General features: G+C 49.5%; 1 pseudogene; it reads left to right on the top strand.

Moving 5' to 3' along the window:
* The first annotated feature begins 14,515 nt into the window (after positions 1 to 14,515).
* Positions 14,516 to 14,687, top strand: LOC144673809 (U2 spliceosomal RNA; annotated as a pseudogene).
* Positions 14,688 to 18,285: the final 3,598 nt, after the last annotated feature.

Genomic DNA, 18,285 nt, shown 5'->3' with positions numbered 1-18,285 from the left:
TGATGTGTTCCTTCCAAATTTCTCTTGATCTCGTCTTCAAAACAAAATCATTTCAATGGATGTCTTGTGGGTGGCCTAAGTTTAGCTCCTCTGCCATGTCTCTGACCTCCAGAAGAGTGCTCCAAATGTTACCTGAGGTGTGCCAGTGTCAAATTGTGTGTGCCACTACAACAGGATTGGTCATTTACAGATTCTTTGGGATTTTAAAGGGGACACTTTTGATGCCTACACTAACCTGTAGAGGCTCTGCAGTATCTTTAGTTTGTGAATATGGGGGTATTTGAAACCTGTCACATGCAGTACAAATTCATCATGCCAAAAAAAGGCCTGAACTGCTTCATTTGAAGTGCTCGGTAGAACGCAGTTTACCTTGTTGTAGAAGGTGCTGAGCTTCTTGTGTTGTTGGAGCTGCACTCGTCCAGCCAAGTGGAGAGTATTTCATCACACTCCTGAGCTGTGTCACAGAATTCCCTACACCCATTAGCAATAGTGCCGGTCGTTGCAAACGTGTTACAAGAAATCAACAGCGAATTGTCAACTCCCCGATCTTTCCTTCTAGTAGTTGACCAGGCTGCTTGGCTAAGCACTTTTATTTTTATTTATTTATTTATTTGTAACAATTTTTATACCCTTGGGTGGGCAGGATGTTCCATTGACAGGGTCATTTTTTTGTTTTTATTCATTCACGGGATGTGGGCTTCGCTGGCTGGGCCAGCATTTATTGCCCATCCCTTGAGAAGGTGGTGGTGGTGGTGAGCTGCCTTCTTGAACCACTGCAGTCCATGTGGTGAAGGTGTACCCATAGTGCTGTTAGGAAGGGAGTTCCAGGATTTTGACCCAGCTACGGTGAAGAAATAGCAATATATTTCCAAGCCAGGATAGTGAGTGGTTTGGAAGGAAACTTTTAGGTGGTGGTGTTCCCATGTATCTGCTGCCCTTGTCCTTCTAGATGGTAGTGGTCGTGGGTTTGGAAGATGCTGTTGAAGGAGTCTTGGCGAATTCCTGCAATGCATCTTGTAGATGGTACACATTGCTACTGTGTGTTGATGGTGGAGGGAATGAATGTTTGTGGACAAGTGTAGCTTAAGCTCGATAGGACAATGTGCTCCTTCACTGATCTGACGGGTACAATGTCCTCCAGTGCTCTAACCAATGATATTAGATAATCTGTCCATTTGACACTGTCCATATCCTAGGCTTTCCCTGGCTATCATCCCAGCTGTTTATGATCTGATGGTGTTCCCTTCACAAGCCCCTGTCGAGGTGCTATGTGTTTGCCTTATTTCAATATTAACTGTGTGCAGTCTCTTTGACTTTATACTGTTACTGAGTGCTTGAGAGAACAGTTCATACATCACCTTCCTCCCTCTTGAGACTTTGGCCTGATCTGCAGAGCGCTTTCCATATCCAGAGTATTGATCTCAGTCAGACCTCCCACTCATGCCAGAATGCTAACTGGCACTAAGTCTCACTTTCTTATGCTGTGCTCAACATTAAATTTCTTGGCGTTGTGGGTGTGTTTGTCATAGCTTGGCTCTTTCTTTCCCCAGGAAGCCTTCATAAACGGCCTCAGCATACAATCTGACAACGTGCTCTCTTTTCCCCAGCTGCTCTACATAGGTGACAACTTCACACCCCTGGAGGCAGAAATGTTATTCTTGAATCTGCAGCCTTAGCTGAATGCAGCAATTTCTCAGTTGCAGGATCATCCTTGTGTACCTTTTTTTCCTGAGTGAGCTCGGGAATGAATGAAAATTTTTCAGAGCAAATGGATTTGCCGTCCTCCTTCAAATTCCTCAGGAAGCGGACCCTTTTGTGAGCAGGGCTAGAAGGGGTGGAATGTACAGAAGAATGGGTAAAGAGCGGTCTCCTCGGGTGACTCAAGGGGTTCACACAGACTCGAGGGTCAAATGGCCTCCCTTTGCATTGTTACATTCCATGGTGACTCCAAAGCAGGATGGTGTGTTACTCAGCAAGGCTTGCAGGCAATGCTATCGTGAACTGGGACAATCAAGATTGTCTGTACAATTTGTTGCAGCATCAACTACAGTTGTCACCTGAAGCTTCATATGGCAATGTTCATTTAGTGAAATGCTTCCTTAGAGTAGATCAGGCAGGCATCAATTTGCCCTAAAACCCTGGAGCTGTGTAAAGTCTGAACAAGTGACATGACATAGATGTTAAGTGTTCTGAATGGGTGCACCACATTTACAACACTTGCATTCGGCAGGGCAGTGATGAGTTAATTTTTTTTTAAAGAAAGGAAACATGGGCTAGGGCGAGTCCTGAGCTCTGTTGGTAATTAGGACACAACTGATGTGGTGGGCAGATGCTGATACTGGTCAGATGGAATATTGGAATTGGAAATGGAGGTGAAATGGGTGCAATGCCACCACCAAATTTAACATCATTTTAACTTCCCAGTGTTTAATGCAGTTTGTTCGTGTAATACAGGATTAAGTTTAAAAACAAAGACTGGAATATGACCTTGGAAACTCTCAAAAAAATGTCCAAATTTTTAAAGAGCACTACTCTGGTTTGGTTTTCCCTTTTCTTTAACAGGTGGAAATGCAGCTGTAACATGGGCCTTCTAAGCAGTGGCTCTTGGCAGAATGTTTCGTGGCCAGTTTCTGCTGTGTGATTTCTAGCATTTCCAGCGACTTTCTGCCCTGGGGTTTCACCTCAGCATACGTATTGTGCACCTCTTGTGCACACTTCACAAGCTTGCTACTGCCAGGATTACTACTTTTGCTTTACTTTGCAAAGTAAGCTACACTTGACTGATCCTCTGCTCTGCTAATTTTGCAGTTTGGATGGTGCCGAATATGCTAAAGTTCATCCAGAGGCATCCAAGTCCATGATATTACCCTCACTGCTTAAGCAACCCTTGGCCATAGGCACATACCCGCTGTATAATCCATTTGGTCAGCGTCAGCCCTGATAATTTTTGTGTATTAAATAAACCAATATCATTAGAGAATGATGGTAACACTCAAAAATATAGTACACACGCAATTTCCCTTCTTCTCCAGTCTGAAGTTGCTGGCCATTAGTGACTGATACTGATAAACATTTTGATTATTATCAATGATGCAGAACCCCTGCATTTGAAGAACACTCTTTTTTGCAATTTGTGTGGTTACATCTAATAATGACCCTGGAACAAATTCCAGGCAGATTCTGTGAATCTGCTTTTACAAGCTCTGCTCCTTCTTCCAATCACAGCACCTCTTGCAGACGGAGAGCTTCAAATGCAAAGGGGAATGAGCTGGTTGATTGGGTGAACCTGCTGAAAGTAATGTCTGGGAACAGTGGAATCAGGTTAAAGCTTAACTGTTTTTATTGTTAATTCAACAATTTACAGACTTTATTACATCCTTTAGGAGGAAGGGACTTGCCTGAAGGTGGCAGCTCCAAGTTTTACTTCGCAGACTTTTTTTGTACAATTATCACATGAGAGATCTGGATGGGCATTTTGCTCATCGTGTCCAGAGGTGAAATGAGAACTAGCAGAATGTTGACTGAAGCTTTGCACTTTCACACCGATTTTAATTTGGCGGGGAGGTTTTCTTTCCGGGACAGAGATGGGCATTTTACAAGATGCAGGCAGCAAATCAACTTGCAGATTCACACTGTCGGCATGAAGCTTAAATGACCAAATAGTGTCTATGGGGGAGAATTGTTGATACACGTACCTATAGGGTGTAGTAGACAGAGATACCTTGATGTCCACTGGCCCACAAGTTTCAGTTCCCAGCACGTGCACCTTCGTATTGAAGCTCAGAGCTGGCAATGTGAATTCATAACTTGCACCTTTTATAGAGCCTGCTATTACATACTGACTCAGCTACAGTTAAGAATTAATGTTTTCAAAAGCACTTGAAGTTATGAAGCCACAAGATATTAAGTAATTGCATAAAAAGACAGACAGTTAAGCACAGCTTGCTTTTGTGTCTGTCTGGGGGTTGAGTAACTGGAATTTTGAAATTGTCTGGAGTTGGATTCCAGACTTTGATTTTTCTTACATCCCCTCCAAAACTTTCAAGAAAAGGATCATTAAAGGAAATTGCATGATGGTTCAAACCGCAATGCAGGTGCTGTAGTGTCCGGACTGTCACATGACCGGCTGCGAGAGAAACGCAGCTGGGAAGATGCTGTGTTAACAGCAGTGCAGTAATATCTTAACAGGAGCAATTACAGCACGAAGATATCGGGATTGGGAGGGTCCAAAATAACAGGCAATACTGAATTAACGCAAGAGTTATTTGAATTCATCTCTGAAAACAACACTGTTGTGACTTTCTGAATTCACTGGACCACTTCTAATGCAGTAACTTTAAACTGGTGCTGAAAACTGACAGGTATTTTGGCTGTATATTTCTGCTCTGTTTCTCTGCAGGATTCCTTTCTGTGGCATATCCCATGGGTGCTGGGCTGGCCCATTCCTGTGAGCTGCCCACTTGAGCAGATTTCAGTTGCACAAAGCGCCATTGTAACTGAATACTATTTTATCTACATTCGGACTTACACCCACAGGGGTTACTGGATAGCGCGGTGGGAATGTGACTCCTGGTCCAACTTCCCCTTTGCGGCCATAGGGCACGGAGGCTAACTGCAGCATCCTTCCTGCAGGTGACGATACAGCTACCTCAATGTCTGAGGTGCAATGACGAATGAGGCACCATCTCTAAAGGGAGACAGTGACCTCCATCTGTCAGAGGATCGGCCCTGAGATCAGCTCTGACTGTGTGGGTGGACACCCCATGCCAGTGTCGCTGAAGGTCACTGTGGCCCTCAACTTCTATACCTCTGGCTCTTTCCAGGGGTCAGTGGATAATCTTTGTGGAGTCTCCGAGTCAGCTGTCCACAGTTGTCAAGCAGGCGACAGACACTCTGTTCTAATGTAGTGGCATTTATTTAAGTTGAGTGCCATGAGGTTGACAGGTGAGGTGCTGAGCACCTTTTGGACAGAGTAATGTGGGTCGCACTGGCTGAAAGGGTGGTGGAGGTACAAACCCTCCTCAGATGCTATAAGTCTTTGTATGTGCAGCAGCGATGCCATGGCATGTTAGGCCATGGGGATAGGGGTCACACATGGGGTAAGGTGTCTTTGGAAGGTGCTAGAGATGCACATCCTCAAGGGGACGAGGGACCTTTTGTGTATGACCCACACGTCTGACTGTATCAGTCTGTGAATGAGCAGTGTTGCTGCATTAACGATTGCAGCAACCATCAGTGCTTTGGATGGTGGGAAGACAGAGTGGATGGGACTGTGACCCTCAAATACCTGGCTGCTGCACCCCAGCCTCGCCGACACCTGCCGACCTGGCCATCTGCCTCCTCCCCAGCTCCATGGCCTGCTCCTCATAAGTGGTGAGGTGCTGCAGCACGGTGTGCCCACCACCAGTCCGCAGACGCTCCTGGCTATTGTTCTGTTTGTGCCTGCAGAACAGAGAAGAGGATTTATTGGGGCTGATCGCTCATGTACTCTGCACGCCGCACCCTGCACCCCAACCACAGTGGCCCATCTGAGGCCTCCAGCGGCTCCTGTCCACACTACTGGTGATCAGTCCCCAGAAGATAGTCCGGCTGCTCCCAACCCCCTCCCCCAACGGACACCTTGGACACATTCGGCGTCCATCACTTTGAATAACACACGGGTCTTAGCGCTCATGGCAAGGAGGTGCAACTAGGTGCAGTGCCGATGCCAGCAGATGGCTCTTGGCCACGACACCTTGAGGCTCCCCTTCCACCATCTCATCACCATCAATAAGACATGTGTTGGAGTTCTGAGTATGTGTCTAGCTGCCTCCCCTGCAGGTTGCCCCCAGACTACTCAAATACCACAAACACCAACATATGCTGTGGGGAGAACCCATCTTCTCTTCAACCACTAAGGCTGATGTAATCATGGTCACTATGTGTTTGCCCACCCAGCGTGTGCTAAATGCCCAATGCAGTAACAACACTAAGACGTGGGGGAGGGGGCCTCAAAGGCTAACGCTACCTCCTGGGTAAAATGGCCAAGGCTGACATGGTCCTCACCCTTCCAGAGCGCAACAAATCATTGAAGCGCTTGTGGCACTGGGTTCCTGTGCGCCACACAGCATCTTGAGAGCTTACTGCCTCCGCCACCTCCTGCCATGCCCGCCTGGTCACGTGGGGGGCCCTCCTCCTCCCATCCTCCAGAAACAACACCTCCCAATGATTTGACACCTCTTCCAGGAGGGCAGCAAGGCAGGCATCGGGGAACTGAGGGGCACATTGGCCCCCCCGCTGGCCTACCCTTCAGCCTGCCCCCCTCCTCCTCCTCTACCCTCACCTCTTCTGGAGCTCGGTCGCTGGTCATGGTGAACAGCCTAAAGGAGGCTGCCTGGCCTTTCTTTATACAGACTGCCAGTTCTCCATTGGAACCAGCGGTCTGAACACGCCCGCTGCAGACTTGAATTTCCCGCTGAAGACGGGAGTCTGAAACACGCTGGGCGGGCCTTAATTGGCGCGGCCGCACAAATGGCGGTGCGGCCCGTTTCGCCAGCAGCGATTGGCTTCGCGCCCACTGCCGATTGGGTCGGGCCCACCCGCCCGACAAACACACAATTCAGCCCATGGTTGCAATGACAGATATTGTGACCTCGGTGCACGGCACTCTTCCCTCCCACTGGCACCCCAACCTCACTGCTGCCGGTAGACCTGGGCGCATGGCGCGCCTCCTGCTCGTATCTGGTGAGAATGAACAATTGTGCCAACCCTCCGCCAGTCTGCATCTGTTCAGCGTTATTGCGAGGTCTGAAAGGAGAGAGGAGCATTGATTAGTCCACCCTGTACCTGGATCGCCATTGCAGCCCTGCCACCCCCACCTGAGTGAAACATCGCAGGGCTCATGTGAATCTTGACCTTGGAGCTGCCGTACACTCACTCTAAGCAGCCAGGGCTGTGACCCCCTTGTCTAGATGCTGCCTCCATCACATTTACCACTCGCACTGTATCACCTTCCAAAGCAAGGAAGCACTACCACTTAGAACGCCAAGGGCAGCAGATGGATGGCTGCCCTGCTAGCTCGAAGTTCCCCTCCCAGTCAGTCAGCATCCTGACTTTGAAATGTTTCAGTGTTCCAGCAAATCCTTCAGGTCTCCCCCAAAACAGTCCTGTGGGTGCAAGTGCACCACGTGCAGCGGATACAGAAGGAAGCTCAGCAACACCCTCTCAGGGTCAGCTCGGTATAGGCAATAAATGCTGGCTCAGTCAGGCAAGGCCACATGCTGTGAAAGGGGTGGGGGTGGGGAACCTCCTCTTTTACACACCCCACTCCCCATCTCACCTGAAGATTCTATACCCCAGAATATTGAGCAGCCAGTCCTGCCCCTCCCTCAACCATGTCTCTGTAATATATCTCCACGTATTAATCAACACCCTCAACTCATCTGCCTTACTTGCAAGACTCCTTGCATTAAAATAAATACCATCCAGCCTTGCCATGCTCCCTTGTGCCTTAACTTGACTATATAAGCTCTGCCTTCCAGACTGACTCTGTTTTTCTTCTATACTTGTCTGTACATCACCCCTGCTATACCTCCACTCTGTATCCCACACCCCCGGCCAAATTCGTTTAAACCCCCATCAACAGCACTAGCAAATATCGCAAGTATGTTGGTCCTGTTCAGGTACAACCCGTCGGACTTGTAAAGGTCCCACCTTCTCTGGAAGTGGATCCAGTGATCCAGGAATCTAAACCCCTCCCTCCTGCACCAACTCTTCAGCCACTCATTTATCTGCTCCATCAGCCTATTCCTATACTCAGCTAGTACATGGTACGGGGAGTATTCCAGAGTGTGCAACCTTTGAGGACCTGCTTTTCAATCTGCTACCCAGCTCCCTAAATTCTTGTTGTAGGAGCTCATCCCTCTTTCTACCTATGTCATTGGGACCAATGGAAACCATGATCTCTGACAGTTTGCCCTCCCCCTTCAGAATGCCCTGCAGCTGTTCAGTGACACCCTTGACCCTGGCCCCTGGGAGACACACACCATCCTGGAGTCACGTCTGTGGCCAGAGAAATGCCTGTCCGTACCCCTCAGGATTGAGTCTATAATCACTATTACTCTTCCTCTCTTTCTCCTCCCACCTTGTGAGACTGGGTTCTGGCTTGCTCTCCCCAGAGGAGCCATCACTCTCTCCGTTTTCCAACACAGAGAAACTGTTCTTTAGTGTGATGCACTCTGGGGCTTTCCTGACTACCTGCCTGCCTCCCTTCTGACTGGTGGTCACCCATTCCTCCTCTGTCTGCACTTTGTAAACTGCAGGGTGACCATGTCTAAAAACATGCTATCCACGTAACACTCAGCCTCATGGATGCACTGCTGTGCTTCCAGCCGCCGCTCAAGCTCCAAAACCCGGCACTCAAGCTGGTCAAACCGGTGGCATTTCCTGCAGATGTGGTCATCCAGACTGCCAGGAGTGTCTAAGACTTCCCACATACTGCAGGCCGTACAACACACGGGACTGAGCTCTCCTGCTCAGTAAATATTCTTACCTTACAGTTAAGCCAAGTAGAGTAGAACATTATTTCAGTTTCGTTCTTTTATAAAAAGCTAGAACTCATGCCTTTCCTAAGTGTCGCTTTAAAGTGGAGAAAAACAACTTGCCCACTACCTACCAATCAGCTCCTTGCTTTGCTCTGATGTCACTTTCCTCAGCCTTCTTGAATTCTGGTGGGGTTAGCTGCTGCTCCGACCGGCTCGATCTGGGCCTTGACCCTCAGGATTTTATTGGACTAACCCTGGCCCCGTGAATAAGATTAAATATACTTAATACACACTGAATATTTCCTAATCAGTGATGGGAAATGTTTCCACAACTTCCTTCAAATTTGGAAGCTGTTGAGCACGTTGGGCAGAACCCACTGTGAATTTGGCCATGTGAGAGGAATGGCGTATTTCATAATGTCTCTTAACGTGTTTTTTTGGACTGATTTATCACCTCGTTGCAAATTAAGCAAAATAGCCTCCCTTTCTGTTCCACAACACGATCCAGCTCCCAACTCTCTCTTCCCATTCTGCCCTCATCGACGATTTTCCTCTTTTAGGCTACTTTTCCCTCTGTACTTTTTGATTTTGCACTTGATTCTCCTCCTTTATCAACACCACTTTGACACCGATCCATTATATAATTAGGGGCTAATTTAAATTACCGGCAAAAGTAACAATGCGCAACCTCCCACGTCCACCGGTCTTGTAACCAAGATGGTCTCGCGGGATAGGGTCATTTTGCTCACTGCACTTGCATGCCTGGAATTTGTGGGGTGTGCCGATTGAACCGTCAGGGTGCTTTGGATGCAGAGGGAGCGCACAGCTCTCAGTCAATGTTGTGTGCAATCAGCACACACCTCACTTCACGTGCCCCAGCTTTGCGTGAGTATCACTTCAGTAATACCAGTAAGAAAAGAACTACCCGGACAGAAACCAGCGAAATCTGGAAACCCAATGTGAGGGCAACAGTCAACAAAGTGAACTCAGAACCCTGATGGGCCTGCAGGTTGCCCACCACTGCTATAAACTCAATGCCGCATGATTACTGAATGGGAGGTATTAACCTTCTCTGACCCTGGGCAGCACACCTAGTTGGAATGACTAAGGTATTGTAACCTCTAACTCCCACGTCAGAGTAAGGTTTCAAAGGGAGTGACGAGGAATCAAGAGATATTTATTTGTGGGGTGCAAATGTTACAGGTTTGGACTGATAAATGGAAGTATGTTGTCCAGCTCTTAACTGTAAATGCACAAGGATTGCTTCAGTATCTGAGGAGTCGTGAATGATGCTGAACATTGCACAATCATCAGCAAACATCCCCACTTCTGACTTTGACAGAAGGAAGGTCATTAATGAAGTAGCTGAAGATGGTTGGGCCTAGGACACTACCCTGAGGAACTCCTGCAGTGATGTTCTAGAACTGAGATGATTGACCTCCAATAACCACAATCATTTTGCTTTGTGCTGGGTATGACTCCAACCAGTGGAGAGTTTTCTGCCAATTCCCATTGACTCCAGTTTTGCTAGGGCTCCTTGATGCCACACACGGTCAAATGCGGCCTTGATGTGAAGAGCAGTAACTCTCCCCTCGCCTCGGGAGTTCAGCTCTTTTGTCCATGTTTGAACCAAGGATGTAATGAGGTCAGGAGCTGAGTGACGCTTAATTATTGCTGAGTAAGTGCCACCTGATTGGAATGTGTCGACACGTTGCATCACTGCTGATGGAGAGTCATCTGTGCGGTGGTCATCGGCCAGGTTAGATTTGTCCTGCTTTTTGTGGACAGGACATATGTAGGCAGTTTTCTAGATTGCTGGGTCGATGCCAGTGTTGTGATGCTGAACTGAAACAGCTTGCTTAGGGGGCGTGGTTAGTTCAGGAGCACAAGTCTTCAGTGCTATTGCTAGATGTTGTCAGGGCCCCTAGCCATTGCAGTATCCGGCCTTCAGCCGTTTCTTGATATCATGTGGAGTGAATCAAATTGGCTGATGACTGGCATATGTGATGCTGGGGACCTCCTGGAGGAGGCAGAGGTGGATCATCCACTCAGCAGTTCTGGCTGAAGTCTTTTGTGCTGATTGTACTTGGCTCCCCCTTTAATTTAGGACGGGGATATTGGTGGAGCCACCTGTTCAGTTAGTTTAATTGTCCACCTCCATTCACATTTGGATGTGGCACTGCTGCCGATCTTAAATCTGATTCATTCAGGTTTGAAAAATATCAGCTGAACGTCAGTGAACCACAGGCTCTGCACAGTTGCTTTGTGGGACTCCATGAAGGCAGATGTTTGTGTGCTGCAGTGCCCATTGTGACCTGTGGGGTGTCTGGCTCTCCCAGTGTGACAGGACATTTGAGAGGAATGTAGCACAAAGGTGTTGGCAGAGCAAGGGTTAATGTAGGATTGGGGAACTGTACCACCCATGATATGATGTAGCAAGTCACATGACAGTAGACTATGTTGTAGAGTCTGAAAGGAGGCAGCAGGGAGACAGTCCACGCGTGACGGTACCTTGAATATGTATATAGTTATGGGTTACCAAATAAATGGTTTATGTTCAACCAAACAAGTGAGACACCAAGCAACCTTACAACATGGTGCCAGTGAAGGATGGAGCCCAGAATCCCAGAGAAGCTGGAGAAGAAACCTAGATTCTCAAAGCATGAAAAACTAAAGCCTAAGCCTGACCTGAGACACATGCACCTAAATTGAAGACACAGTTGGCGACAAAGCTCCATTGTAGACATGGAGGTGGAAGGACTCCACCAGGGCACACGGACTTCTGTTGTCAGACCTGTAGTGTCAAAGGTTCTAGCTAGATCAAAGTAAAAAGCAAAATTCACAAGTGGCCAGACGGGTCCATCCGTTCCAGGATAGACTTCCTGTTTGTGTCCCGAGCGTTTGTGGTCAGTTGTATTGGGCTCTGTGGGACTTGATCGGCCCAGACCTGCTAGAAGTGTACGAGAGTATGCTCCTGGCCGGCAGCATGTCATAATCCATGAGGAAAGGCATCATCACCCTCATCTACAAGCACAAGGGGGAAATTGGCGACCCTTTTCACTGTTGAATGTGGACTATAAGATTCTGTCCAAGGTCATCGCCAGTCAGGTCAAATCCGCTCTGGAATTGGTGATCCACCCTGACCAGACCTGCTCTGTGCCAGGCAGGAAGATCTCTGACAGCCTCGCGCTGCTCAGGGATACGATTGCCTATAGAACCATAGAACACTACAGCACAGAAAACAGGCCATTCGGCCCTTCTAGTCTGTGCCAAAATATTATTCCACTAGTCCCATTGACCTGCACCTAGTCCATAATCCTCCAGACCTCTCCCATCCATGTATCTATCTAATTTATTCTTAAAAATTAAGAGTGAGCCCGCATTTACCACATCAGATGGTAGCTCGTTCTACACTCCCACCACTTTCTGAGTGAAGAAGTTCCCCCTAATGTTCCCCCTAATGTTCCCCCTAAACCTTTCCCCTTTCACCCTAAAGCCATGTCCTCTCGTGTTTATTTCTCCTAATCTAAGTGGAAAGTGCCTACTCGCATTTACTCTGTCTATACCCCTCACAATTTTGTAAACTTCTATCAAATCTCCCCTCATTCTTCTACGCTCCAAGGAATAAAGTCCTAACCTGTTTAATCTTTCCCTGTAACTCAACTCCTTAAGACCCAGCAACATCCTAGTAAATCTTCTCTGCACTCTCTCAATCTTACTGATATCCTTCCTGTAGTTAGGTGACCAGAACTGCACACAATACTCCAAAGTTGGCCTCACCAATGTCTCATACAACCTCACCATAACATCCCAACTCCTATACTCAATACTTTGGTTTATGAAGGCCAGTATGCCAAAAGCTTTCTTTTCAACCTTGTCTCCATGTGACGCCATTTTCAGGGAATTATGTATCTGAACTCCCAGATCCCTTTGTTCCTCTGCACTCCTCAGTGCCCTACCATTTACTGTGTATGTCCTATCTTGGTTTGAGCTTCCAAAAATGTAAATGTAATCCTGCCTATGTGCAGGACAGGGGTGTGGACACCTGCCTCATCATCCTGGATCAGGAGAAGGCCTTTGACAGAATATCACACACCTACATGGTGGATGTGCTCTCCAAAATGGGTTTGGGGAGGGAATTCGCAATTAGATCCAACTGCTCTACACTAACAGCGCAGTCTCAATCAATGGGTGGGAATCAGATAACTTTCCAATTAAATCTGGATCCAGGCAGGGCTTCCCTCTGTCCTGTTTGTGTGTTGCATAGAACCCTTTGCTGAGTCCATCAGGAAGGATCCGGGCATAAGAGGAGTGACAATCCCAGGCAGTGGAGGCACTCAGGTAAAAGCCTCCCTGTACATGGACGATGTCGCCATCTTCTGCTCGGATCCGCTGTCGGTGCGCAGACTGATGCACATCTGCGACCAGTTCGAACTGGCCTCGGGAGCCAAAGTAATTCGTGGGAAGAGCGAGGCCATGTTCTTTGGGAACTGGGCTGACTGATCCTTTGTCCCCTTCACCGTCAGGGCTGACGGCCTGAAGGTGCTGGGGATATGATTTGGAGGGACCGGGGCATGCATTAGAAACTGGAAGGAGCGAGTATCTATGGTGCAAAGAAAACTGGGCATGTGGGAGTGACGCTCCCTCTCCATTGCGGGTAAAAACCTGGTCATCAGGTGTGAGGCACTCTCGCTGTTGCTGTACGTGGCGCAGGTCTGGCCCATTCCACACTCCTGCGTGGTGGCAATCACTCGAGCCATCTTTAGCTTTATCTGGAGGTCGAAAATGGATCGTGTCCGCAGGGACGCGATGTACAAGCCTCTAGATAAAGGGGGAGAAACTGTGTCCAACAAGTCCTCAAACTGTGTGAGGCTGTATCAAGTGGTGCGGAGACCCTCAGTACGCAAACACCAAGTGTCACTACATGCTGAGATTCTACCTGTCCCCGGTGTTGCGAAGGATGGGTCTGGCCACGCTGCCGCGGAACGCTCCAAGTAGTTGGACTGTGCCGTACCACCTGTCCCTGGTGGAAAAATTTATGCAGAGAAACACCTTTGACCACAAATCCATCAGGCAGTGCTCGGCTCGAAACGTCTCAGAGGCCCTGAGGGAAAAGGAGAGGGTGGATCCTGTGGGATGGTTCCCCGAGCAGACTGTCAAAGTCATTTGGCAGAATGCCTCATCGCCAGAACTTTCCAACAAGCACCAAGACGTAGCTTGGCTGGTGGTGATAAAGGCCCTCCCCGTCAGATCCTTCCTACACGCCAGGAAGCTCACCCCTTCTGCACGTTGCCCTCGAGGTGGCTGTGGTGGGGAAGAGACCGTTGTTCACCTCCTTGGGGATTGTGCCTTTGCAAAGAAAGTCTGGAGAGAGATGCAGTGGTTTCTGTCGAGGTTCATCCCGAGCAGTTCTGTGACACAGGACTCTGTGCTCTACGGGCTGTTCCCAGGGACACACACTGAGACAAACATCAACTGCAGCTGGAGGATCATCAACTCGGTGAAAGACACTCTTTGGTCTGCCTGAAACTTGTTGGTCTTCCAGCGCAAAGAGTTGTCCCCGACCGAGTGTTGCAGACTGGCACATTCCAAAGTCCAGGACTACGTGCTGAGGGACGCACTAAAGCTTGGGGCAGCCGCCACAAAGGCGCAATGGGGAAAGGTCGCTGTGTAAGACCTTTCTGCCATAGGGCACTGAGGGGCTGGGAACTGTTTACACCCCTCAGGCTGTACAGCTCAAAATGAATGTCTGCATTGAATACGAATTGTATTACAATTGTATTGAAGCACCTCAGAGAGCAACATGATGTATGTTGATAACTCCAATACCTTTGTCTGATTGTCTGTAATGACCAGAATGAAATGATTGTAATATTCATTGATTGTATTGATGCACCTTGTGATCCATGTGTAAAAGTTGAATCTGATTGTACTTTTGTGAGGGTGATTTTGAAATGTTTGTAATGTTCTTCCAGATATTTTATGAATAAAGTATATTTTTCAAAAAAAAAATCTGTTCTTATCAGTTTAATATCTGATACGTCCCTTATCTGGGGACCATATATTAAATTGATTTTTGGAGCAGTGAGTTGGAACAGGATCTTTCTCCGTCCATTCCACACATCGACCTGGTATTGCAGCGTCTTCAGGAATGGTGCAGTTTTGCCCTCTACAGGGTGAAAGGGAAACTGAAAAGATGAAAAAGTCATTCAGAGCATTGTCCTGCTTTCCATCATTGATCTGGTTGAACTGAACTTGTGCTGAGTGGCAGGACAGGCTCATTGGTGCCAGACTGAGTGATGCCCCCTCTTGGATATTATTGCAACTGCAGGGCTGCTGCTGGTGTGCACTTGTGCTGCTTGTCAGGGCGGAGACCGGGACTGGACGATGCCCCCTGTTGGATTTTGGTGCAACTGCAGGGATGCTGCTGGTGTGCACTTGTGCTGCTTGTCAGGGTGGAGCCCGGGACTGGACGATGCCCCCTGTTGGATTTTGGTGCAACTGCAGGGATGCTGCTGGTGTGCACTTGTGCTGCTTGTCAGGGCGGAGACCGGGACTGGACGATGCCCCCTGTTGGATTTTGGTGCAACTGCAGGGATGCTGCTGGTGTGCACTTGTGCTGCTTGTCAGGGCGGAGCCCGGGACTGGACGATGCCCCCTGTTGGGTTTTGAAGCTGTTGCAGGCGCTGCGTCAGGGAGGCAGCATCAAGCAAGAAATGTCCTGATGCTCAATGCTGGCTGTCGGGTCTTCAGCCCGTGTTTGGCCACACGCAGCAAAACGGACGGTGAAGCCGGAGGCCGAGGAAGACGGGACGGGCGCATGGGTTTCTGGGTTATCGCTTCTCGGCCTTTTGGCTAAGATCAGTTGTAGTGAAGCGATGGGTATAACCAAAGGAGCCCCAAACCAGGGGGTACGTAACACCGTTCGGGTCACGGTGAAGGACAGTGAAGGGGGAGCACCCATGGTTCGGGCCTTCCTCATCACGCGGATCCTGTTGAAGGCGTGTGGATTTGAAGCGGAGGAGATCTACTCCCTGTGAGACTTCCCCAGCGCTGGATATTTCGACGTGACCTTCAGGAATGTTGCTGCCTGCGTCAAGTTCCTGAAGGTGTTTGAGGAGAAGAGAGACCAGCCGGAGATGAAGATCCTGACGGTGGAGCCGCTCTTTGCTCTGCCGTTGCAACGGGACCGTGTGGTGACGGTGCATCTCTACAACCCCCACGTCCCTGTCGCTGACGTGTTCACCTTCCTCGCCAGGTACGTCGACAAGTTTGGGAGCTGCACCGAGGTTAGAGACGCCTTCGGGATTTGGACATGCAAACGCCAGGTTAAGGTCACGCTCAAAACCGACGGTAAGGGAGCCATCTTCCACCCTCCTTCCAGCTTCACTATCGGGGGAAGCCGTGGCTACCTTGTCTACGCTGGGCAACCCAAACTTTGTCGCTCATGTGGCAAGTCTGGTCATGTGGCGGCCAACTGCAGCGCCGCCCTCTGCAAGAACTGCAAACAGGAAGGGCACCAGACAAAGGACTGCAAACAGACTAAGTGCTGCAACCTGTGTGGCGAGGCAGGTCACCTCTACAGGACCTGCCCCAAACGCTGCCTCACTTATGCACGGGCAGCCAAAGCCGACGAGGGGGAAGCAGGGAAATGCTTCGTGTCACTACTGCCAAGGACACTTGCAACACTCCAACCACCTTGGCCCCCAGTGAGAACAACGGGACAAAGGAGGACACAGAGAGAGACAAGGTGGAGGAAAAGATTGAGGCAGCACACAGCCAATCAACAGCACTGCCCCTGAACCTCCCACTCTTCAGGAGAGCGAATCAATGGAGGAGGAAGCAGCGGAAAATCAGCAGGGGGAGTGGCAGCTGGTGAGGAGAGTCAAAAGGAAGAAGGGGCTAAGAAGGGACCAAGCCACTTCTCAGACAAGTGGCAAGAGGCGTCTCCCATCCGACACGGATGACAAGGGCAGCTGCTCTTCGGATGAAGATGTGCCAGGGCGGCACCTACAGAAGAAGCAGCAAAGCTCTAGGGAGTTGTAGAGCGAGACACCCGAGCTCCAGAACATTGGAGACAATGAGGAGACCAGCGCAACCCAACTTTGCCCACAACCCGAAGAGGCCAGCGCACCCCAGCCCCAGCAATCTGGGAGCAGTAAAGCGCTCAGCGCACCCCAGCTCCGGGAAGCCGGGAGCAGCGACGCCAAAGAGGGGGAGAGGATTGGGGAAGCTTCTCCAACAGAGGACATTTCAAATCCCGTCCTCTACACGAATCCCCAGATGCCACCTGAGCAGAACATCTCCAATGGGGAGGTTCAGGACAGTTTCCTCAGCCCATCCAAAGTGAGGCAATTTGTGAACACTATGGGTGTGAAGGAGCAGACCAAAGGTCTGGGACTCTCAGAGACAACAGGTTTGGTAAGAGACTAAATGCTTTAAAATGGGTGTAAAGATTGTATCCATAAATGTGCATAGCATTAAATCTACTACGCGATGCGTTGCGACCTTGGACTACCTAGCCAAGGTCAAAGCTGACCTGTTGTTTCTGCAGGAGTGTGCGATACCGCACCTCAGCTCCTACAGGCAATGGTCACGAAGGTGGTTCCATGGGCCATCGATCTGGTCGGGCGGAAATGACTCTCGTTCCTCCGGCCTGGGTATTCTGCTGCGGGGAGGCAACTTCACCGTCTCCGAGGTCAAGGAGGTGGTGGGCGGGCGACTCCTCGTAGCAGACGTAATGTACAAGAACGCTCCACTCCGGTTAATTAACGTGTATGGCCCGGCACAAGGGGCTGAGCGGCTGGAGGTTTTTCAGCAGCTCCCACTGCTGCTGGTGACCTCCAGGCCGGTCATTCTGGGCGGTGACTTCAACTGCATCATCGATGCGGCTGGACGATCCGGCAGGGTCGACAGCACATTGGACGCTACGTCCAGATCCCTGATGGAAACAGTTAAGGATGCCAAGCTGCACGACGTCATCAGCAACCCTGCAGACGGAGCGCAGCGTAGATACACCTGGTCGCAGCCAGACGGATCCATCCAATCCTGGATAGACTTCCTGTTTGTGTCCCGTGCATTCACAGTCAGATCCACCGAGGTCAAGCCGGTGTTCTTCTCTGACCACTGCCTCCTACTGGCTGACTGTCACTTACAGGAAGACCAGAGGGTTGGCCGGGGAACATGGAAGTTAAACGTGCAAATGCTGACCCCAGAGAACATTGAGGAACTCGAGGGATTACAAAGGTTGGAGAACCGTGAAACCCCTCTTTGAGTCCCTGACACACTGGTGGGAAGCGATCAAGGGAAACATCAAGAGGTTTTCCATCCTCAAAGGCACCCAGAAAGTTAGAAAGGAACAGAGGGAAATGTCCCGACTCCAGAAAAACATGCAGAATCTGCTCCGGCTGCAGTCGATGGGGGTCGATGTCAAGGAGGAACTCCAAGAGGTGAAGAGCCAGCAAGCCTCGCTCTTTGGCTCGGAGGCCTCCAAGATCATCTTCCGTTCCAGAGTCCGCTCCGTGGAGCAGGATGAGACGTGCTCACGTTTCTTCTTCCAAAAGGTACACAGAGAGAGCTCTGTGATCAGCAGCCTGAAGGAAGAAGACGGTTCAGTAAAGTCATCGCAGTCCGACATTTTGAGGATCAGCAAATCCTTTTATGTCGGATTGTATGACATGAAGCCCACAGACAGTACGGAATCCTAGTCCTTCCTGTCCTCCATTACAAAGGGCTTTGATAACAGTAAATGGGAGAGTCTTGA

Source organism: Cetorhinus maximus, unplaced genomic scaffold (assembly GCF_964194155.1).
Source record: "Cetorhinus maximus unplaced genomic scaffold, sCetMax3.hap1.1 HAP1_SCAFFOLD_480, whole genome shotgun sequence".
In the NCBI taxonomy this organism is placed as follows: Eukaryota; Metazoa; Chordata; class Chondrichthyes; order Lamniformes; family Cetorhinidae; genus Cetorhinus; species Cetorhinus maximus.
Note: the sequence above shows the minus strand (reverse complement) of the source record. Positions and strands in the feature narration are given on the sequence as shown.